At 41.5% G+C, this 17,801-nt stretch overlaps 1 protein-coding gene and 1 non-coding gene across 4 annotated transcripts in view; one reads left to right on the top strand and one right to left on the bottom strand.

Annotated features, from left to right (window-relative positions):
- Window positions 1-17,801, bottom strand: part of TNRC6A (trinucleotide repeat containing adaptor 6A) — a 204,464-nt gene that overhangs the window by 114,050 nt on the left and 72,613 nt on the right. The gene's annotated exons all lie outside the window — the stretch shown is intronic.
- On the top strand, window positions 12,834-12,940 carry LOC142423528 (U6 spliceosomal RNA). The gene has a single exon (XR_012779159.1). It is a non-coding gene; the product is annotated as a U6 spliceosomal RNA (small nuclear RNA).

Below are 17,801 nucleotides of genomic sequence, written 5' to 3'. Positions count from 1 at the left end.
TTGACTTGATGTTAGTAGATTTGTTTGTTGTTGTTGTTGTTTGGACTGCCGTATAGCACATACTACGAAGTTGCTCTCATCCAGTTTCAATGATCTCTCTTCATCTTCAGGCACTTGGCAGGATGAAGAAGGACAACATAAGAGCAACACGGGTTCCTTACACAAGCACTACTAAGGAATCTTTGAATCTTCTTGCTCTCCTTCCTTTTTATTAAATAATCTGTTCTACTGGATGTTTCCAAACATAATAAGTGCCTTCCATTAAAACAACAAAATATGCTTCATTTCTCCTTTTCTGTCCTCTTTCCCAGAAAACTTCTAGAAAACAGTTTCTGCAGAAGCTGTTCTCACTTGCTCACCTCCTCATCCCCACCCATTCTGAGCCAACATTCTGTCCATGTCAGTGCTTTGATCTTGGTCACAAAGGAGCTTGAAGCTGGCAAACTCGAAGGCAACATTTCTATCCTAACAGCTGCATTTGCCACAGCACCTTCTGAAAAGAGTTGCTTTTCTTGGCTATCATTGGGATAGTTTTTGTGTCAACTTGAATGGGGCAGGAGTCTAAGTAGTTTAGCAGCTGAGACCATCCTAATGATATGATCTGATACAATGTAACCTACCCCACTTTGGTGTCTGCTCTGAGAGGAAAGCAGTTATAAAAAGATTAGTTAGCACCAAGTGCATCCCTTTCCTAGGTCTCAACCCTGATGCCACTGAGAGGAAGTTTCCTCAGGGGTGTGACCTGCTCCTATTTAAAAAGCCTGGGGGGGGGGGGGTCTTCTCTCACTTCTTGCAGATGCAGATCCTGAATCTGCTGTATTGACTTCTGGTTCCTTGGACTTGAGGCAATAACCTGCTTACCCTAGGAGCTGTCAGCAGCCCGCCATATGGCCTGAGACCTTGGATTTATTCAGCTCTACAGGCATAGCCTGTCCTGCTGATCTTGGGTCCATCTGGGTCTGCCTCTACCAGACTGGGGTCTTCCCGTTTCCCGCTTCATCTTCCTGCTTCCTGGTTCATTAGCTTGTGCCGTTAACGTTAGTCAGGAGAAGTCTCCGGCTTAACATTTGATCCACGTGAACTTGACTGGACTTACCCACTTCTGCAACTGTGTGAGCCACCTAAATCATATTTCTTTATGTATACAGAGATCACCCTTGGTCTTGCCTCTCTAGAGAATCCAACCTAACAGAATCATGATAGCCTATTTTCCTAGATCTTATTGTACCTCTCCAATCATTCCTTTTTTGTATACTTTATCAGTGGATGAATAGAGAACTAAATTTATTAGTGGTTTCCAGGAAACTAGGGGCAAGGGGGAGGCTTTGCTTAACCCCAAACCAAATCCACTGCCGTGAGTCAATTCCAATTCATAAGAACCGTATGTAGGACTCCCAAGGCTGCCACTCTTTGGTTGTTGGTGTTTTATTAGGTAAGCAGCCACTAGTTTTCATCAACATTGAGTTTTTGAAAGTGGCACATGGGTAACCAACATGTAGAGCTTGTCTGGTGACTCTTCATCCTTATTAAGTTTCCTGGACACGGATACAGTATGGGACGTGCTCTTGCAGCGTTTTGCCCAGCCACCTTTGTTGAGCCTGGTGTCCATTCCTACATCTGGTATTTTTATCTCCTTCACGGCAAACTTCCTAATCTCCTTAAGTGCCTGTGGGGGGACATGCTTCTTGAAGCCCGAGCCATGGATGTGCTTGTAAATGTTTATGTACTCTGTAGTCATGATCTCCTTGATAGGTGATGGTCCTTCTTCTCACGGCCACAGGGCCAGGACCAGGATGGAAAGGGAGAGCCAAGGAATTGTGGGAGAAGGAAAACCAGGCTGCAAATCTTCATAGGAGAAGGTAACCTCCTCTTTCTCCTGAGGATGGGCTGTAGGTTTGGACCACCAACCTTGCAGTTAGCAGCTTGAGGTTTAGCCACCAGGACCACCAAGGCTCCTAGGGCTTTGGTTAGGAGATCAACTAAATAGTAACTATCCAAATAAGCATTGGAGATCCCCGTTGCTCTGTTCCACAGTTTTCCCTCTCTCCACTGGCATTTTAGGGTGGGTGCATTCATCCTGTCTTTTGTGGACTAGTTAACATTCTCAGCTGCTAACTGAAAGGATGAGCCACTCCATGAAGAAAGAGGTGTCCATCAAATTTCTTAAAGATTTATAGCGATGGAAAACTTGTAAGACCATTCTACTCTGTCCTAAAGGGTCTCTACAAGGTGAAATTATCTAGATGGCACTGGATTTTAAATGTTACTTTCAAATCCCCATGTGTAGCCTATATCTCACCTGTGTACCCTATACTGACAAAGTAACAGAGGAGCATGGAGGCAAGGGAGAGTCATCAGTCGCCCGTGCAATGGATATTTATAGAACGTCTAATAGGGCCCGGTTCTTGGGCACTTATGAGGAACTAACTCCTCTGGAAAGTTAAGCTTAGTAGAGCAGAAAGATTTTTCTCAAAATCAAACAACAGAGTGTATGGTTACAAACTTGCTCTGGGAACATGCTAAACAAAGGAATAAAACACCAATATCTGGTCAAATAAAAGTGTCTTTGAAAATGGAAAACTTCCCAAAAAAGAAAGAAAGAAAATGGAAAGCTTCTGCTGAGAAGGGAAACAAAGGAGGAAGCAAAGCTGGACCTCAGGGAACAGCAGAGGAAAGGTATTGGGCAGGGGTTCAAATGATGAATTATCAGCGTGAAAGGAAGCAAGCTTCACCTTGTATTTGGATTTAAATCCTCCAGTCTCACAATGTTTACTTCTATCGACAGTTAACCACAAAATCAGAAATACTGTTTATATAGAATAATGGGTTTCAGTAACATGTATGTTTAAGTAAGCAAATGCCGTTTTCTAGAAAAAGCATATTCCGTAGATTAAATGAATCATCCAAATCTGTTGCACACCTCAAGATTGAAGTTTATGGTTTGGGGATTTGTACATATCAGTGAGCTTAGGAAGAACCTATAACTATCTCAGAAACATACTTCTTCTCGCTGAGCACACTGTGCAAAAGGGCAAATTTAAATGAGACCATTTCTCCATTTGTTTTTGTCCCTTGGATCCTCTGTCCTTTTGGTTTCCGAGGTTAGCAGAACATTAAAGTTTGCTGAGTGAATAGTGTGGAGGCGACATCTGACCTCTCCTGGCGTCAGTTGGGAGAAGGAAAACCCATCTCCACAACAGCCCAAAGACAAATGCCACAAGTCAAAGGTCAAACATGCCTCCACCCTCGATCCTTATTTACTCTGTCTCTGGGGTGGGGAACCTTTTGTCTGCCAAGGGCCAGGGGCCATTTGGATATTAATAACATCATTCTCCAGCCATCCAAGACTATCCATTTAAAAATTAGCCAGCTATATTTGGTAAAAATTTCAATTGACTCATCCCTACCATGATGGTTTCGTCTAGAAGCTCAGCGGAAACTGGTTCACTTTGGTGACCCTGCTGGTATTTGAAATACCAATGATATAGCTTCCAGCATCACAGCAACACACAAGCCACCACAGTACAGCAAAAGGCAGGCAGTATGAAGAGTAGGCAGGAATTAACTACTGAAAACCGTGTGGATAACACAGAAAATTTTTCAGTTACTGAAAAATTAATAAATAGATGGAGAATGTTATTAGAGATGATGCCAAAAAAATTGAGCCCCTCAGGTCAGAAGGCACTCAAAATATGACTGAGGAAAAGCAGTCTTCTCAAAGCAGAGCCAATCATACAGACACCAAGGGAGTAAAGCTTTCTGGAGTAAAACTCTCAGGACTGTTATTTGCTAATGGGGCATGACTGAAAACTGATAATTGGAACTTAGAATGTACAAAGTATGAATCTAGGAAAATTAGATGTCATTAGAAATGAAATGGAACCCATAAAAATTGATATCCTAGGCATTCGTGAGCTGAAATAGACTGGAATTGGCCATCTTGTATCAGAAAATCATATGGTTTACTATGGCAGTAAGGACATTATCAAGAAGAATGGCATTGTATTCATCATAAAATAAGACATTTCAAGAGCTATCTTGAAGTACAATGTTATCTTAATATGATAATATCTACCATCCATACAAATGTCCATACTAACCACCAAAGCTAGTGATGAAGATATTGAAGAATTCCACCAATGTCTTCAGTCTGAAACTGAAAAAACATGCAAATGGAATGTAAAAGTTGGAAACAACAAAGGAACAATAGTTGAAAAATACAGTCTTGGTGATAGAATCAAAGCTGGAGATCGCATGACAGAAGTTTGCAAGGCCAACAACTTATTCATTGCAAATACCTTTTTTCAACAGTAGGATCGTGACGATGCAATTGCCTCATATGCATGTGAAAATTGGACGTTGAAGAAGGAAGATTGAAGAGGAATTGATGCTTTTGAATTGTGGAATTGACAGAGAATATTGAAAGAATATTGAAAGAATAGTGACAATAAAAAGCAACATCTGTCTCAGAAGAAGTAGAGCTAGAATGTGCTTGGTGGCAAGGGTGGCAAGCCTTTGTCTCATACTTTGGATGTGTTATCAGGAGAGACGAGTCCCTGGGGAAAGCCGCCACGCTTGGTAAAGTGGAAGTCCTGGATGAGATGGATGGACACAGTGGCTGCAGCAACAGGCCCAACATAACAATAGTGCAGATGGCGCAAGGTCAGGCAAGGTTTCATTCTGTTGTACAAAGGGTCACGACGAGTCAATCAATTCAGGCTGCAGAATTTGCTAGAATTCTGCAATTTCTTCATCCTTGGCTTTAGTGTGAAAATTTAAATAATAGTCATATTAACTGGTTTTCCTTGTAGGCATGTACATATACTATCACACACTTATTGCATTATGTAAATCTGCTGCACGGACTTCTCTAGAGTATTGAAAAGCAAACATGCTACTTTGAGGACTAAGGTGCACCTGACTCAAGCCAGGTTTTTTCCCCATTGTCTCATGTGCATGTAAAAGTTGAAAGACTGAAGAAGAATCGAGGCAGGTGAACTATGGTGCTGGAGAAGAACGGTAAACGTATCACGGGCTGCTAAAAGAACAAACCCATCTGGATTGGAAGACACTTCGCCAGAGTGCTCGTGAGAGATGAGGACGGCAAAACCTCATCTTGCCTACTTTAGAGAGACTGTCAGGAGAGGCCAGTCCTGGAGAAGGACATCGTGCCTTGTAAAGCAGAGGGGCAGTGACAAAGAGGAAGGCCCTCCAGGAGATGGACGGACACAGTGGCTGTGCCAATGGGCTCAGGCACAGGAACAATGGTGAGGAGGTCGCAGGACCTGCAGTGTTGGTTTTTTTTTCTGTTGTGCAGAGCTGCTATGGCTTGGAACAGACTTGAAGGCACCTGACAACACAACATTGTACCTCAAGACAGATTCTGAAATGTTCTTTCTCATGGTGAAGGAGATGCCATGCCTCTCCAATTTGTCTTCTGTGACTGTTAGATTTAAAATGGGCGATAGCAGTTCATTTTGTATCTGATATCTGTCTTTGTATGTTCCAAATAACTTTTGATGACTCCAATTTTTCTCTATGCACACATTCCATATTCTGATTATTAATAGATGTTTGCAGCTGTTTCATCTCGTGTTGAGTCTTGTCACATCAGCAAATGAAGGTTCCAATAGGTTTGCTCTATCATATAATTAAGGTCAACTCTATGTTGAGGAGGCAGATCTCCAAATCTATTTTGAGTGTCTTTCAATCTGAAAGATGATCTTTTGGCACTATATCAGACAATGATCTGCTACTTTTAATACAGTTTTCGGTAGCTAATTTTTCAGAAGCAGACCACCTCTGCCTCTTCCTGGTCTTACCTTTAGTCTGAAAACACACCTGAAACCTTTTCACCACCCGTTGCCCTGCTGGTTTTTAAAATACCAAATGTATAGCCTCCAGCACCTCAGCACCAGGTAAGGCACCACAGTACAATCAACTACAGAAATGTCGGGCAAGCCTACAGCTCCTAGTATTCCCAGGTAGTCTCCCATCACAGAACTTACCTTCTAAAATGAGATGAGCTAGAGTTGAACTGTCATGGAAAAGGGTAAGTCAAAGATGATTTCTACAAAATCATAGAAATATATCCAACAAAAATATCAATATGTGACGTTATTATGCCTTCCATCCTGCCCTACACACTTCTGGAAATGATATGTCCATCTTTCTAACCCTTCTCCAAAGAATTCTAAACTCTTTTATTTATACCACATCAAAGGGCATTTCTGATATCCTCAGGCAACTCATTGTGTTCCTTTGAAATGCTCTATGAATTATGAGAACAAAAGATGTTTAAAGGAGGAAGATCAGGGATGTAGGTTGGATGGGATAAGGCCTCCCAATGAAATTCTCATAGGACACCCCTTGCTACCTTCAAAAGATGGGCAAGTAAATTATCATGGAGGAGAAAACTTCCTTGGTACAAATTTCCTGGCCTTTTTTCTCACTAACATAATTGTTAATTTTCTTAAGACTTCCCCATATTAAGTCTCCATGATTGTCCTGGGTCTTTCAAGAAAAATCTGCCAAATTTACTCTTTTGGAAAAATTGAGAGTGATGCACTAGATCCCATATAGGCATACTAAGCCCTGAGGACAACATCCCTGTCCATGGGGAGAAGATTGTAGGCCCAAACCAGCTTGAGACATGATGTCCCCTTGCTGGAGCATACTGAGACAAAGGACAAAATTGGAGACACGGTCGGAAATGAGTCCTGTCTGAAGCCCCCACTGTGAGTTGAACCAAGAATGGAACAAAACAGATCAGCGATGGGAACAAACCCAAGCCACAAAGCCCCTGAGGAGCCCCCAAAATAGACTTCAGGTTAGGAGAGGCAGTTCTCTGATCGCCCCCCCAGGACCCATGCAGAGATAGTCATAAAGGTAAGTGAACAGACCTGGAATTATGTATACTTTTTCATTTTGGGGTTTTTTTTTTTTTGCTAGTTATTATTTTTTCCCTTTTTATTCAATCTTTTGTTTTCTTTTTTGTTTTATGTCCATTATTGTTGGTTTTCTTACTTACATAAGATAGGCATGGGAAGCAAGCATGAGGAGAAAGCAATGGGACTGATGGTTCCAGAGGGACTTGGGAGGACGAGGAGGCAGGGGAAGGAAGCGGTGAGCAAACAATGCATAGACAGGGGAACAACTAAAGAATTAAAATCAACAAGGAGGAGGTCGTAGAGATCCTGGGGGTGTTGGAGCAACAGCAGTCTAGCTGAGAGGAATTACTAAGAGGCAGAAGAAGGACGAGCGTGATGGTAGAGTGTGAAGGTAAAAGGGAAGAGAGAAAGCTCTAGGAGGCAAAGCTGTGGATTGAGCTATAAACATAGGTGTGTACATACATATGTAGATATATTAATTAATAAATGTAGAAGTAATGGCCTATGTACATATATTTATATGGCAATAAATTGAAGTAGTGGACTGACATTGGGCCTCTACTCAAACCCTTCCTCAATTCAAGAACACTTTGTTCGAAAAACCTGGCATTCTGTGAAGCTCACCCTCCTGGCATAATCGCTGAAGACAAAATGGTGCATAAGCAAATGTGGGATGAAGAAAACCGATGGTGTCCGGCTATCAAAAGATATAGCATCTGGGGTCTTAAAGGCTTGAAGTTAAACAAACAACCATCTAGTAGAGAAGCAACAAACCCACATGGAAGAAGCACACCAGCCTGTATGGACATGAGGTGTCCATGGGATCTAGTAACAGGCATCAGAAGACCCAAAACAAACAAACAAACCAAAACCCCTATATTGTTGAGCTCTGCTGGAGCAGAGACCTCAAATCCATCTGTAGACAATGGGACTTCCCCTTACAAAAGAGTCACAAGGGATAAATGAGTCAACCAAGGCACAGTACAGCACCAATGAAAGACACAATAGTCCTCTGGTTCCTTGAGGCTTCCTCACCCCCCACCATCATGTCCCCGGTCCTGCCTTTCAGTTTTGGCCAGACCAGAGCATGTACAGTAGTACAGACAAGAGCTCACGACATATGGAATCCAGGTGAACCCCTCAGGAACATAAATGGGAGTATCAATACCAGGAGAGGAGGGGGAGGGTGGGGGAAGGAGTGGATGAAGGGGGAACCAATTGCAATAATCAACACTTAGCGCCACCCCCCAGGAGGATGGACAACAGAAACATGGGTGAAGGGAGACAGCGGTCAGTGTAAGATAAAAAATAACAATAAATTATAATTTATCAAGGAGTCATGAGGGTGGGAGGGGGTAGGAGAGGGAAAAAAGAGGAGCTGATACCAAAGTTCAAATAGAAAGTAAATGTTTAGAAAATAATATGGCAACATATGTACAAATATGCTTGATACAATTGATGTATGGATTGTTATAAGAGCTGTAAGAGCCCCCAACAAAATGATAAATAAAATAAAATGTCCTCAGCAACAACAACAATAAAATTACTCCTGTGGGATTCCTCAAAAAAAAAAAAAAAAAAAAGCAAACTCACTGCCAATGAGTCAATTCTAACTCATAACAAGCCCTGGTGGTATGATGAGTTTCTTGTTTGACTGCTCACTGTAAGGTGCGCAGTTCAAAAACACTAACTACTCTGTGAGAGGAAAACGAGGCTTTCTGCTCATGTAAAGATTTACAGTCTTGAAAACCCCCAGGCACAGTAGACTCTGTCTGATAGGTTGTTAGGACTATGAGTCTCCGGAGAAAGCAGGCATTGTAACTTTCTGAACTGCTCTCTCTGCCTTGATTTGAACCAGCATTGATCTTCTGTGAAAGTCACTGTTTTGATGGGACTTTTGCTTTGGAGGCAAGCCATCCTGAGACTATGGCAATTGTGTTACTGAGGAAACTTATCTGAAGCCATCCACTAATCACAGATACATGTGTAAACACGTTTTCTTGGAAATAAACCCATGTGCGTGTGAACTGGAGCCCTTGAAGCAAAACTTTCAGATTTGACCTTGTTTGTCCAGGATTGGACTTGCTGGTTCATACTTGACACCAACCCCCCGCCCCCACACTCACACTTAAAAAAGAAACTTTTTATGATTAATCAGGTGAAGGTTTAGAGAGCAAATAGTATTTTTACATGGAATAACTCAGGCACATTCTCGTTCAACTATGTTTTCTGTTTCCAGTTTCCCCTATTCCTTCCCTTATTCCGACTTTGTCCTTGGATAAAAGCTATTCATTTGATCTTAAATGAGTGTTTGATTATTTTAATAAAGAGGTGAGTTCCAGATGGGAAGGCTAAGGCCCGTCGTGTTAAGGGACTCACCAGTCTTTAGCTCACCCATAAGCTTGATGTCTTTTGTGATTCTGAATTGTGTTCCATGTTTTTTCCACTCTATCCAGGACCTTCTAATGCAAGCCTTTGCAGAGAACTTAGGATTGGTAGCCTGGCACTATCTATTCTTTTCATGGAGAATGAAGTTTAGGTGGTCCAATGGATTAATTGTTTCCATGTGTATTTTGATTTCTGTCACTTTTCTTAGCCACTTAGTTGGCTTCTGAGGAGCTTTTAAAACTTCAGTCAGGGGGCTGCTCTGGGAGCACCTACTGCTGAGGCCTCCCCAGGTGGGCGATCCTCCACCTGGAGCTTTGTCGCAAGCAGTGTCAGTTTTCTATCCAAATATGAAATTATGGAGGCAAGGGTCAGTGCGCTTGCGCTGACAGACGCAAGATGGTGGAGTGCGGAACTGAAGATCAGAAAATCAAGGGAATGTGGCTGCTAGATGGAGGTCCAGAGCAGGCAGGAGACCCGTGGGCAGAACTCACGCCTTCTCTTGGCTGTGGATGCTGAGGTAAGTCCGTTTCCAAGGACATCCTCAGCTGATGGCAGCAAAGTGGTCAAACTGCCTGCCCTCCATCAGCTTCCAACCCCAAGCATCAAAATTACAGCCCTGAGGGTACAGGAAAAGAGGGAGGTGGGGAATGAGGGGAAGGGGGAGCTGATCGCATTGGTGACTGCATACCCCACTTGAATACTTTCTGTTTCCAGCAATGAAGAAGGACATGAAAGGATACTAATGTAGCAGAGGTGAAGAAAAAAATGAGGGAGGGTGCTGTCAGCCATCCAAACACGAGTTTGAAAATGTTTCCAAGAACAGAATCACAGATTTGAAAAATGTATTAAGTGTGATGTAGAGTACTTCGAAGGCGAAAAGGTTGGTTTGTAAAAACATTTTAAATACATAGCTTGGTGGGGGCAGGTTCCGGTTTTCTGAGGATTCTCTCTTTTAGTCATTTTTACTGTGGTAATTGTTTCACAGTGGTACATATCTGTCAAAATTTATCGTTATACACACTGATATATACATTAAATAAAACTTTGAAAAATAATTTCATGTGGAATGAGATTTTTACATTTTTCAAAACACCTTCACAAAATATTCATAAATCACAAAGATGTGATGGTTATGGTTGCGTATCACCTGATTGGGCCACAATTCAAAGTGGATGATCTTCATGTGATTGGCAGCTCTCTTCCCTCATAGGTGCTAGCTTGCCTGTTTGTTCAATCTCTTATATATCCCCAAAGAGATCAAGTCAGACACACCCTCCACTAATTTTGCCACATTGATAAGACAAAGATGACTCAGTCTCAAATGGGATTATAACCACAGGCATAAACCAATCCTTTTAAACATAAACAAACACATCGCCATGGAGTTGATTCCAACTCAAAGTGAGCCTGAAGGACAGAGTAGAACTGCCCTTTCAGGTCTTCAAGGCTGTAGATTTTTATGGGAGCCTTTGATAAGTCAGATCTCTCTCTCTAAGGGGGTTAGAACCGCAGAGTACTTACCCCTCCCTTGTGCCCCCAGGGTACCTATCACAGACCTTTAGAATCGGGGGGACAGTTCAGTATAACAGACATAATGTGAAAGATGAACCCCTTAAGTGGAAAGATACTCTGCATACACAATGACTGTAACACTGGCCTCAAGCATCCCGACCAACAAGGTGCTTTCAGGAGTGGACAATATTTCGCTCTGTTGTACAAATGGGGTCACCAAGAGTTAAAGTGGATTCCACAACACTTAATAATAATTTGCTTTTTAGAGTGTTAACATTTTCCACTTAAAAAGAGACTGGGGAAGTGTTCCTAGTTGAATAAAACTGAAAAGATATGACACTAGATTCGATGCTTGCTTCTGAATGGGATCCCATTGCTGAAAAGATAACTGGAGTATTGGCTTGAAGGCGATCTGTGGATCAGATAGCATTGGTGTTAATGTCTTCATTTCAGTTATTGTATGGAGCAGTAGGAGAATGTCCTGGTTTCTAGAGAATCTAGACCTATTTATTCTGGGATGCTATTGCATAGGGTCAACAATTTAGTCACAAGTGGTTCACAGTACATAGTACTTTTTTTCTGTACTTTCAACTTTTCTGTTAGATTGAGATCGTTTTTATTTATTCACTTTATTGTGGTTTGGTTTCAAGTTTACACAGAAAATCGGTTTTCCATTCAGCAATGTGTACACATTTTGTGTTGTAACATTAGTTGCAATTCCTTTGGTGTAACAGCATTCTTTCCACTTCCTAGGTTCATTTCCACCCATCCTTCTTTCCTGCCTCTTCCTGTCCTCTGAGCTTTGTAGACAATTGTGGTCCTTCTGGCTTCATCTGGTATTCTGTGAACAAGCCTTATTCACTTCATTGGCTTATCTGTTGTTTAACTGCAAGGCGGGTTGCATTTCCGTATTGAAGAATATCTAAGGGCCATAGTCTCAGGGGTTCCACCAGTCTTTACCAGACCAGTAAATCTGGTCTTTTTTTATGATTTTGCATTTTCTGCTATATTTTCTCTCCCATTCCGTTCAGAACTTTCTGTGATCTAGAATAGAGTGCCGGTAGTGATAGTGGGGCACCGTGTAATTCTGGTTTCAGGATAATGTAGACTGTGGGTCATGTGGTCCATTGGAATCATGGGTTCCTTGAGTTTTTTTATTTTCTTCGCTTAACTTTTCTCTGCATGGATGCTGGGGGTGGTGCTAGTTGCATCTTAGATAACTGTTCGCTAGTTTTTAAGACCCCAGATGCCACTCACTACAGTAGAATATTGTGTTAGTTTCTGTGTACTATAGAGAAATAAATCCACAGAAACACATGTATAAGAGAGTTTTATATAAAGGTTAAATGCACATCAAGAAAACATCCCAACCCAGTGCTGCCCAAGACCACAAGTCCAACATTAACCCATATGTCCGACACCAATCTACAAAGTCCTCCTCCATCTCACAAAACACATGCAATGATGCTGACTGTAGGAAGAAAACTGAGTCAGTGAACATATAAGCATCTCAGCACTGGCAGGGGTCACCACATGGGTGCTCCAGCACCCAGGACTGCATCAGGATAGGTCCATGTGACATCTCTTTGGGAATGTCTTACAGGAAGTCATCCTTGCAAGCTGAAGCTGGGAATTGCTAAGGCAGCTGCACCTTGGTCCGGCCATCGGAAAGCCAGAGACCCGAGAACTAGAAAGGCGAGGCTCACTGAGCCATTTATCCCTCCATCCTTCAATTAACCCCACATGTGTTTATCGGCCAGGTTGGCACAATAAACTAACTTACCTCAATCCACCCCTTGCCAATTTGGCACCTGTACATAAATCTTTAGCTTCACAATTGTAATTAAGTAACACCTACACCTTAATCCTATAATCCTGTGAATATATTCATGTGGGTTTGAACCCCACTCCTGGTACGATAACTGGAATGAAGAATCTTGGACTTATGAGTTAATGGGTTAATGTTGGACTTGTGGGCTTGGGCAGCACTGGGTTGGGATGTTTTCTTGATGTGCATTTAACCTTTATATAAAACTCTCTCTTGTGCTTGCTTCGGCGGCACATATACTAAAATTGGAACGATACAGAGAAGATTAGCATGGCCCCTGTACAAGGATGACAAGCAAATTCGTGAAGCATTCCATATTTAAAAAAACAAACAAAAAAACCTCTCTCTTATACATGAGTTTCTGTGGATTTGTTTCTCTAAAGTACCAGACTAACACATTATGGTACCTGGGGAGTGGGGTACTGGAGAAACAAATCATAAGATGGAGAGTAGATGTTTGTTTGACCTCTCCCTCATGGTAGTTTTTCTTGTCTAGCCGGAGGTGAGATAAAGCCACACTATTTACTCAGTTGTTTTCTGGGGGAAATATGGGAAGTAGGAAAATAGAAAGTTTGTAAGCCTACTTGACTTCAGCCATTCAAATTTGATCTTTATATGGGGTTAGACCACATCTGCAAAGAAAGATATGCCCCACCCAGTGCTTTGGAGTACTCAGGACCCAGTACTCTTTGTCAGAAACTGGAAAAAAATCTGGAACCAAAAAGAAAGCTCCTCTCTGGGACTGAATGTTAAAGGGAGCTTGTGAGTAGGCTGAAGTGGTTGTTAGGTGACCACCTGAATCTACTTATTGAGTGGAAGTGGGAGAAATGCAGCAATAAAGAGACGTTTGAGTTTGGCCTCTGACACCTGTGAACTTGGTTTACAGGGAAAAAAAGAAGACAAGAACGGGTTGACTGGTCTAAAGTTCATGACCTAGCACGAGGGGGCCTAGGCTTGTTGAGTATTGGTGAGAGCCCATGGTCTAAAAAGGCAAGGCTACTTAGGAACATATGGCTTAATGTGGGACTTGTGGGCTTGGGCAGCACTGGGTTGGATTTTTCTTGATGTGCACTTAACCTTTATATAAAACTCTCTCTTATACATGTGTTTCTGTGGATTTGTTTCTCTAAAGTACCCAGATTCATGCATATAAAGAACATTATCTTGGTGAATTATGTTATGCTAATTCACTTAGCTATACCCCACCCACTCTTAGTATGGTTGCTTTAAAACTTTCTTCTGTTTACACTTTTGTTCCCGTGTTCAAGATATCTGAGGCGTAGATTCATACAAGTACAATAGCTGAGCCAACGATAAGAATATTTTTAAATGTGATAAATATTATTGAATTGCCTTTCCAAATGATTGTGCCAATTAACACTCTGACCAGCAACTGATGAAAGCATCTGTTTCCTCTTACTTGCTGTTTTATTAAACACTTATCTTTGACAATCTGTTATCTCATTTTAATTTACACATCTTTAGTCACTAGTAACTTTGAGAAAGTCTTTATGTGCTCATGAGCAATTTAAATCTTTTTTTTTGTGAGCTGCATCTTTATATTCTTTATCTAGTTCTTAAGCTATTAATATTTTTCCTACTTTATTTATAAGTGGTTTTGGTGTTTTAAAAGAAGCCCTGGTGGTGTAGTGGTTCTCCGTTGGACTGAGGTCCACATGGACGGCAGTTTGAAACCACCAGCTGCTTAGCGGGAGAAAGACCGGCTTTCTACTCCTGTAAACAGTTACAGTCTTGGAAACCCACCAGGAGGTCACTAGGAGTTAGCATTGATTTGATGGCAGTGAGTTTGGTTTTTGGTTTAGTATGTTAAGAAAATTGTTTCTTTAGAGCTTGGATTATAAAAACCTTCTATCTACCTCGTTACCTGACTTTTAACTTATTCTATGATGTCTTTAGAAGCCCTGGAGAGAGAAGAAACATTCAGGGATTATGTGGCTGAATGAATGTAAAGGAAGGGAGGCAACCAGTGGGAGGACTGAAGGCTCCTTTGTTTGTCTATGGTAGGAAACACTTAGGCTTCTTGGAAAGAGGAGTAGGCGGAGCAAGAAGCAACAGCACCGTGGGAAGTGTTGAGGAAACAGGAATAAGATTGAGGGAGGAGCTCCAAAGCCCAGGGGGAGGATTCAGCCTTAGAAGGAGCTTGAGTCTCCTTTCTATAAGACCCTGAGGAAGAACGAGAGGATGGGTTCAGACACTAACTAGCTGATGTTGTAAAGGACATTTCTCTTTCCTATCTTTTTTTTTCCCGGAAAATGTTCTTATTCGTCTCAATCGTCTTAAAAAGAGAAAAAAAATCACATAAAAATAGGAGACTTGGTGAGAGTGCATGTGTAGGGAGAAGGGAACATTAAAAGTGATTAGAGAGAGAGAGAGAGACTTCAGGCCCAACTGCAAACAAAAGAAAGAACTCTGCAGGGGGAGCAAGCAGAGGCCCCTGAAGTGTTTCCGTGCAGCCTTGTTTGGGAATCATCTCCCTCTGAGTCATCTCTGCTCCAGGCCAAACAAGTCCAGTTCATAAAATTATTGCTCATAAATGTTGGCTTCAAGCCTTCCTCTCTTCTGGATAGTTTTCTTTGAACTTGTTGCCATTTGGTAACTTTCCTCCCAGAACTGAATGTTCTTCCTTGGTAAGGCTGACTCAGTCAAGTCCAACTCCTGGTTCTAGACCGAATTCAGCCTGGCATAACCTGAACGCATTTGTCAGCCTCGTTGCATTGGATGTTGAAGGCAGAATAAAATTGATCTAACCACCATCAGTAGCTCCTCATTAGCCAAGGAGTCCAGAGGGTAGAAAGAATCCAGTATTGGTTAAACCAAACAACAGACAAACTCACTGCCACCGAGTCAATGCTGACCCACAGCGACCCCTTGTGTGTTCTCTGAGATGGTAACTGTTTGGGGGAGTAGAAAGTCCAGTCTTTCTCCTGTGGACTGACTGGCAGTTTCAAACTGCTGATGGTAGGATTGCAGTCCCACTGGTAACCCCTACACCACCAGGGCTCCGTAGTGGGTTAAAGAAGTTAAAGATTATGTTTAGGGCCAGGAAAGAAAATGCCTTTGGTCACAAAGTCCTTGCTTAGAGCAAACTGCCTTGGCCTGAAGATTAAATTCAGAATAAAGTCGCTATAAACGCCCCCAAATTATGTTTAATATATTTTTAAATGTTGTTTTCTATTTTCTCCCCGTTCTCCTTTGTACCGTCTCTCTCTCCCTGGCCTCTCTGTAAACTTCAGAACCTGCTATTTGAGGGGTGTGAAAACCAGTTTTCTTGGTTTCCTCTATTATATTAGTGGTCTTATACAGCATCTCTCTCTATGAGATTGACTAATTTTGCTAAACATAATTAATGTCTTCCAAACCCATCCGGTTTTGACAATTTCATCACTGTTTCTTAGGGATGCGTAGTTTTGTTGTATGTGTCCACCAGAATTTAAATATCAATTCTTCCAAAGGTGGAATTTTGGTTGTTTTCATCATTTTGCTATTGTGGATAGTGCTACCTTAAACATGTGTGCATATATGTATATATTCATGTTTTGTTCTTTATTTCTTTGGCGTATAAATGGAGTAGAGAGATGGCTGGGTAATGTGGTATTGCTACACATTGCTCTCCATAGTGGATGTACAAATTCTGCAAGACCACTGGCAGGATACGAGGGTTCCAATTGGTCCACTTCCTCTCCAGCATTTGTCATTTTCTGGTTTCCTTGTTTTTTAATTTTTCTATCAGTGGCGATGTAAGGTGGTTTCTCACACTTGTTTTAAGTTGGATTTCTCTTATAGCTAGTGATTGCAAGCATTTCCTCATATGATTGCTGATTGCTTGGATGTCCTATTTGGTGATGTCTACTCATCTTTTCCGCCCATTTTAAATTGGATTATTCATGTTTTCATTATTAAAATGTTGCAGTTTTCTATAGCTTTCAGAGATTAGTCTTTTACCTGCTATGTCATTGGCAATTGCTCCCACCCCCAATCTGTAGATTCATTGTTTACTCCTCTGATGAAGTCTTTTGATGTACATAAATATATTTTTAGGAGGCTCTAAGCTTCTATTTTGTCTTCTGTAGTGTAGATAGTTTTCATTATGTAATGTTTTTAATACCTTATATTAGGACCCTTAAATTTAAATTTGTCCTTATTTGTTCCCTTAATGATCTCTATAGTTCTAGGGTTTATATTTAAATCTTTAAACCATCGTGAGTTTGTTTTTATATATCACGTGAGGTCTGAGTTCTGTTTCATTCTTTTGCGGTTGGAGATCCAATTTTCCCAGTTGAAAAGGCTCTGTTGAAAAGGCTCTCTTTTCTCCATTTAACGTTTTTTACTTATCAGAAGTGTTATCTTTTATTTCTGGGTTCTCTATTCCTGTTCATTGAGCTACATAACTATCATTGTAACAATATCAAGCTATTGTATTGACAACGGTTTGAAGCCAAACGTGGCTTCTCAAGAGAAAGATGAGGTGTAAAGAGCCTTTGGCTTTTCTGGGTGGGTTACCTCCCAAGTATTTAATCTTTTGGGGGGTTATTGTAAATGGTATTGTTTTAAAATTTCTTATTTAGTATTCTGTTGCTTGGTGTGTAGAAATACTATTGATTTTCGTATGTTTGTTCTATAGCTTGCTCCCTTGCCATTTTTTTTCCCATTAGTTTCAGCCGTTTTCTTATAGAATCTCTGGGATTTTCTATATATAAAGTCATATCATCTGGAAACAGCATTTTCTTTCTTCTTTGCCAATTTGGATGCCTTTGATATTTTTTCCATTCTAAAATTTCTATGACTATATTCAATAAGAGTGGTGATAAGGAACCCTGTAGGGTTCCTGAATTAGTTAGTTTATTGTGCCAACCTGGTCAATAAACACATGTGGGGTTAATTGAAGGGCAGAGGGATAAATGGCTCCGTGAGCCTCACCTTTCTAGTTCCCAGGTCTCTTGCTTTCTGATGGTTGGACCAGGGTGCAGCTGACTTAGGCAGTTCCCTGCTTCAGCTGGCAAGGCTCACTTCCTGCAAGACATCCCTGAGGAGAAGCCACATGGACCTACCCTGATGCAGCCCTGGGTGCTGGAGCAGCCGTGTGGAGACCCCTGCCAGCACTGAGATAATTACACGTTTACTGACTCAGCTTTCATTCTGCAGTCGACGTCATTGACTCTGTT

This window comes from Tenrec ecaudatus, chromosome 12, assembly GCF_050624435.1.
Source record: "Tenrec ecaudatus isolate mTenEca1 chromosome 12, mTenEca1.hap1, whole genome shotgun sequence".
Classification (NCBI taxonomy): Eukaryota; Metazoa; Chordata; class Mammalia; order Afrosoricida; family Tenrecidae; genus Tenrec; species Tenrec ecaudatus.
The sequence above is the reverse complement of the archived record's forward strand: the minus strand, read 5'-3'. Positions and strand labels throughout refer to the sequence as shown.